We start from the raw sequence: 6,367 nt of genomic DNA, 5'->3' as shown, positions 1-6,367 counted from the left end.
AAGAACTTGCGGTATGTTTGAAAATTCAAAGTGAACCTCTGACTTAACACAGTCTGTCCCTTCAAACTTTTGGGGGGGGGGATGGTCTCAATTCACTTCTGTGTAATTCATGCACCTGTTTTTGGCTCATATGATGGAAATAATTTAAATGGAATAAATTTGGGGGAAGCATGTTGAATCCCCTAGTGTTTATACCCTCAAAGCATTATACTTACTGCTGAGGACGTCAGACTGGAGAAAAAATGCTAATGGGGAAAGCTAGAGTTCAGGGATAAAAAGCCTGGGATAGAGGGATGAATTCCTTGTGTTCAAACCAGCTCCATTCCTGACTAGCTGTGAGATTATGGATAGGTTAATTTAAGCTCTTTATCTCTTTTTTCTCACCTGTAAAATGAGTGTAATAATACCGTGTACCTCAGAGTTGTTATGAAAAACAAATAATTTAAAATATGTAAAGCCTTCGAAGAGTGCTGAGGTAGAGAAAACGAGATCAACAAATCTAGGGAACAGCATTCACATTGAATATTATGTGATTAGTGACATCTGGAATGCAACATGATATGGATATAAAATGGCGCCCTTTGCAATTTACACAGCAGTAAGTAAGAAGTAATTATAGCTGTTATTACTATTAGGATTAAAATCGGGGAAACAATACGTCTTGATTTGCTCAGGACCAGGTTGATTTGTGCTAATCATTATGCGATCTTTATTAACAGGGTCACTTTTCACCCTCAGAAGTGTCTCATTTGAATATTTAATAATAGACTCATATTCAAGGGAACACATTTAGGTTAAACCTTTCGCTTGGGTGAAACGCACTAGTACTCATCTTTTGAACTTTAACGAAGAGAATTTTATTCCCGTCCAAATTTTAAAATCTATAACATCTGACACATCTACGGTCCATGCACTGCTGTAGTTTTCCATAACCAAGAAAACTGACTTGGTTCAGAAAAAACACCAAATTCTTAACATTTTTGTAATTTTCTTTGCTTTGTTTTTCCAACTGATTTATAGTCTCATTTCACGCAAAGCTCCAGAGATTATATTTTGGCATTGTGTCTTAACTTTGTCATTGTCTGAAGTTTAGTTATTCATCTGAATTTTTAGCTCCTCAGGACTTCGTCAAGTATTAAAAAATCTCAGATCTGCTTCTGTTTTTTTAGATAATCAGAAAGAATATACGATAATACAACATTTCTTGGTGATTTCTCCATCATTGTCCATAGAGGAAAGTATATTTAATTGGAAATTCGAGTTACAGTGTGGGGCTTTCAGTGTGTTTATATGAATCCTGGTGAAGTAAGTCGTCACACTTTCTTTACATAAGTAGGAGGAAAATAAACATTGTATTATTTTTCTTTGAGAGACTTGAGTTTGTATTCGTGAACATATTTTTTATAGCCAATTTTATGCTTAAATAGTGAGCTGCAATTTCTGATCAAGGTGTGTATAAATAATGTCTTCATTTTACTGATGGTCACTACTAACAATAGATTTTGTACAATTATCAGGTAGCACTTGACAGAAAAAAATATGTGCAGCTTTTTTATTTCATTGCCAGGAACTTTTTTTACTTTTTTTGCTTGCCAACACAAAATGCCAATTAATTTGATTTTCAAATAATATAATTCAAAAGAGAAATTCTTTTGCAGATCAAGCTTCTCTTCCTTTAAAAAGAAGTGTTACATTAAATTTTCTAATAATATAGCATATGAATCCTGAATAAAATTCTATTTCTTTAAAGTATTTACAATTAATGATGGAACTTCCCCTCAAGTACATACAAATATAATATTTTGTACATTAGCCCACTTCCTTTTTCCAATGTCTGATTTTTCTTTTTTGAATCCTTGAAGTTTGTTGGCATACATTTTCATGGTACTTGCAATTTCTGATTTTTATTTAGGTCAGTTGAGGAAATCATTTATTTAAAGCCAGTGACTATCAACAAATCTGCAAAATAGTAATCTTAATTTCTTTAATTTCATTAGCTCGTAAATTCTTGGCAAAGCTCTTCTTCTGTACAACTGACATACTCTTCGTGAATTAATGGAGGATTTATGAAATCTTATCTCTCTGCAAACTGAAAACAGACAAGGCTCTAGCAACTTGGATTTTACTAAATACACAAATTTTTTTAACACGAAATAGGTAATACCTACGCGATAAATTTTATATATGAAATATTCCATGTGAAGAAACCTATGCATTATTTGAATCTCAGTGGTTTGAAAACAAACATAACAATGTCAGAACCTTTCTGTTGATTTTCAATTGTTGAAAAAATAGAATGCCTATCTGGTTTGTGTTTGTTTCATATAGTACTTGGTGGTCAATGAATTTAATGAATATGTTGGTTAATATCTTTCTTTATATCATTGCCATCAGTTGTCAAGAATTTCATTTGCCCTATCATCTCTTCTCTCCTAGATTGCCAAATATGCTTGTGTTAGACTAACTTATATTACCCACAGAAGTCTTGTCCATGCTGTTTTATTTTACTTCATTCTATTATAATCACCACTATTATTAATGTCTCAGGATGGTTTCAATCAGCCTCTCTTCAACTTCACTGATCCTTTCTTTTGCTGTATCCACTCTGTTGTTTATATCAGGAAATCTTCATTACTGACTTTAAAATTTTATTTCTAAAATTTTTTTTTAAGTTTCTCCATGTCTTTACTGAAAATACCTGTCTCTTCATTCATGATGCCAAATTCCTCCCCTAGATACTTTAGAAGTTTTAACATAGTCATTTTAAATTACCTGTCTTATAATTTCAATATCTGGCCCATTTCTGGATTTGCTTCTCTGGACTATTTTCTTTGTTGAATGCCCCCCCCCCATCAAATTTTCTTACTTTTTAAAATGTTTATGATTTTTGAATATGTGTCAAGCATGTTATACAGGGGAGGCAGTAATAAAATGTTTTGACTCTCATGGTATAGTGATAAAAAAAATAAGTTTTAGATTTAGAAAAAATAAGTTTTAGATTTAGATTTGGATTTGATTATGCAATCCACAGATTGTTATCTGTGTAACTTTCAATAAAAAAATATCTTAAAACCCCACATTCATCATGAGTAATGTCTCTATTAGTAACCACATCAATAGATTATTTGTGGTGTATGTAATATAAATTACATAAAAATATACATTCGTAGATCATTGCTTAGAACACTAGTGAATGGTTAATGAATACCAGCAGTTATTATTACTAACCCTGAACAGTGACAATACGTCAAACTTGTTATTCTAAGTCTGTAATTATTGTGTCTGGCAATTATGATTCTCTGTAGCTTACAAAAACATATATAGAGAAAAGAAGGAAATATACTTCAATATTATGGGATTGTGAATGATTGTTTTTGTCTTTATTTAATCTTTCATTATGTTCTATAATTTTCATAAAATGTAATTTTTTTTACAAGCAGAGAAATATACTTTTAATAAGAAGCTATAATAGAGGACATAATATTCTTCACTATAAACATTTTGTTTTGGATATAATGCTATCTAATTACTTTGTTTTTCTCTGTATATTCATTTTCAGTTTCATTCTAAAGATCTAATGTTGTCAAATATATGACCCTTGGAAGAATGGAATATTCCTACATATATTTTATGTAAATTTCCCAAAGTGGCTCTCTTAGTCTGTTACTTATACTGTGGCCGATCTGTTTCCGTCAATTATAAACATTAATGCTTCAAAATATAATCCTTATCACAACCCTGTCTAAATGAATGGCATTTTTTAAAAATAGCTGGTTGTTGGTTTGTAAAAGGGTCAAAAATAACAACATAACGATAATTATGTTTTCATTTGCATTTGTGCTGACAAACACTTTATGAAAAATTAAAAGTCAACTATACGAATTTAAATCCATTTATCAAATACTTGTTTCACCTTTTTTCATTTTTAGAGTTATGCACATAAAAACATTTTGCTCTATTACATACAAAATGGTAATTTAAATATAAACACCATAAATGCAAATGTCATAAAGTGTTCTGTCGGGGAAACCAAGTATTAGAGAAATAAGTTAAGAAGGCAGAAAGGAAACGAGACCTATTGAGTACTATCTGTTATATACTCTGAAAAAGTAATGTGAAATATTTGCTATTTCCTTTAGTCATCTTAATGTCATTATTAACATTAAAGATATTATCTTAAATTTAAAGATTAGATGACTAAGAATCTGAGAGATTAACCAGGGTTTCACACAGAACCAGAATTCCAAGCCAGGTCTCTTAGAATTCAGACATTGTTCTCCATTCATTAATATCACTGATTAATATCATCAACACCGGGGAGTTTCTGGCTCTGCTAATACAACACTTGCCAGTTGAATTAAACTGTGGATAATGTGGGTAATGTTTTGCCCTGGGTACCATTACTCAAAGCCCCTTTCTGAATAAGTGATGGGCTTCCGTCCCCTGAGAATTCCATCCTATTTTTCTGGGAATCCACAGATAACTTTTTCCATGTAGCCCAGTATGAGTTTATTACTGGGAGGTGTTAGTACTTACTACTGTCCAGCCAGGAGGTTGGAGCTTGTCTGCTGACCCTCTGCCACATACCACAATACTGTCTTCACTGATGGTATTTCTCTGTTGTCTTGCATTCTCACATATGCTTATCCTAGAGGATTCTAAAAAGAAGCTAAGTTCCCTTTTATTCTCATTGTCCCAGATCTTTCTGTGTTTCATGCAGATACGAGAGGAAAACAAAACAAAGCAAAAGATTGAAACAAACAAACAAAAAACTATCCTTTCAGAGACCTTAGGTCTTACACCTGAGGCAGAGCTGAAAAACAACACTGAAAGCTCTTCACTTGCCCCCCCATGCGAAGTTCTCTTTCAGATTGCTGCCTAGTGAGGTTATCTTCTCGGTAACCAAATCAACTCTAAATGTCGATTTAGTCTCATTATACCATATTAAATCACTGCTAATACATTTTGAAATAAGTAACCATATTCAGTTCAACTCCAGAAATATGTACTGGGCAAACGCTCTATGCTGAACAAAGCCCTGAGTGCTGTGGGGGATAGGGGTAAAAATGAACGTGGTAGAGAAGGATGATGTCACAGAGCTTACAGGGGGGGTGGAGTGGGAAGAGAGAAATTAAGTAAATATTTCCACAAATAAGTGCAAGGTTGTAAATATGATCTTTTTGGAACAGAAAGATTGATGGGGTAATAATGTGTATTAAGTATGATGTGCCTCTTCTTCATTGTGGAGACATGGGGACAGCAGTTTGATACTTTGTGTAATAAAAGCTGAGATTCCTTGAGAAGGATATAAATGTTTGGGTAAAGGGCCTTCAAAGGCATAGGGACAGTGTTTTACATAGAAGAATCAGAAAGACCTTAGGGCAAGAAGGCAAAGTATGGAACACTTCTAGAACTAGAAATTAAGAAAAGAAAAGAAAAGGAAAGGAAAGAAAAGAAAAGGAAGAAACGAAGAAAAGAAAGAAAGAAAGAAAGAAAGAAAGAAAGAAAGAAAGAGGATGGCTTCACGTGAGAAAAAAATGTAATCCCCAAATTCTTAGCATGTTTGTTAAAAATATAAACAGTAAGTGTGATACAATTGAAAAAAAATCACATTAGTTTCCAGAAAACCTAGACCCACTAGGTTCTGCCTCTCTGAGACTCTATCTTAAATGATGGTCCTATTCACTTACCTTTGTCACAGAATTGTTATGTGGCTCAAACCAGACAGTGTTCTATAAACTCTAAAATGTCTATATGGTGATATAAGATCAAGAATGATGACTAAATAAATTGATCATGCTTTTGAAAGGAGAACTTGTTCAAGTCATTAAAAGTTAATGACTTGAATTCATTAACAGATCAAAATTAACCTTATCTATAGTGCTGTGTGTGCATGAGTAATTCATTCTACTATGAATCAGAAAGGTTTGGATGGTACTTCCCCCAATACACCCTCCATTGTTAACAATAGAAAAAGTTCCAATTTTAACTCAATGTTAAAATAATATGGGTTTTGAATTTAGACAGATCTGTATATAAAGCTTAGATCCATCACTCATTTCCTACATGTGAGTTTCAGGTTATTTTTTAAATCCAACTAGCTCTCTGTTTTCTAATCTGTAAATTACAGCAGTGCAAATTTTTCAGGGCTGTTATATAGGAAAATTACTTAACAGGATACATGACCTTTAGTGTGTGCTCAGTCAATTTTAGTGACAAATTTTTGCATAAGTGTCATTTTTGCATTCTACATATGCAAGTAAACAATCCTATATCTATAGCAAGCCTGTAAGCATTTGGCATATGTCACATTAAATCCTGATTTTTGATTCCTGGAGACATAAATATTTTATTAATTGGAAGTATC

Source organism: Ursus arctos, unplaced genomic scaffold (assembly GCF_023065955.2).
Source record: "Ursus arctos isolate Adak ecotype North America unplaced genomic scaffold, UrsArc2.0 scaffold_23, whole genome shotgun sequence".
In the NCBI taxonomy this organism is placed as follows: Eukaryota; Metazoa; Chordata; class Mammalia; order Carnivora; family Ursidae; genus Ursus; species Ursus arctos.
This window is presented reverse-complemented; position numbering follows the sequence as displayed.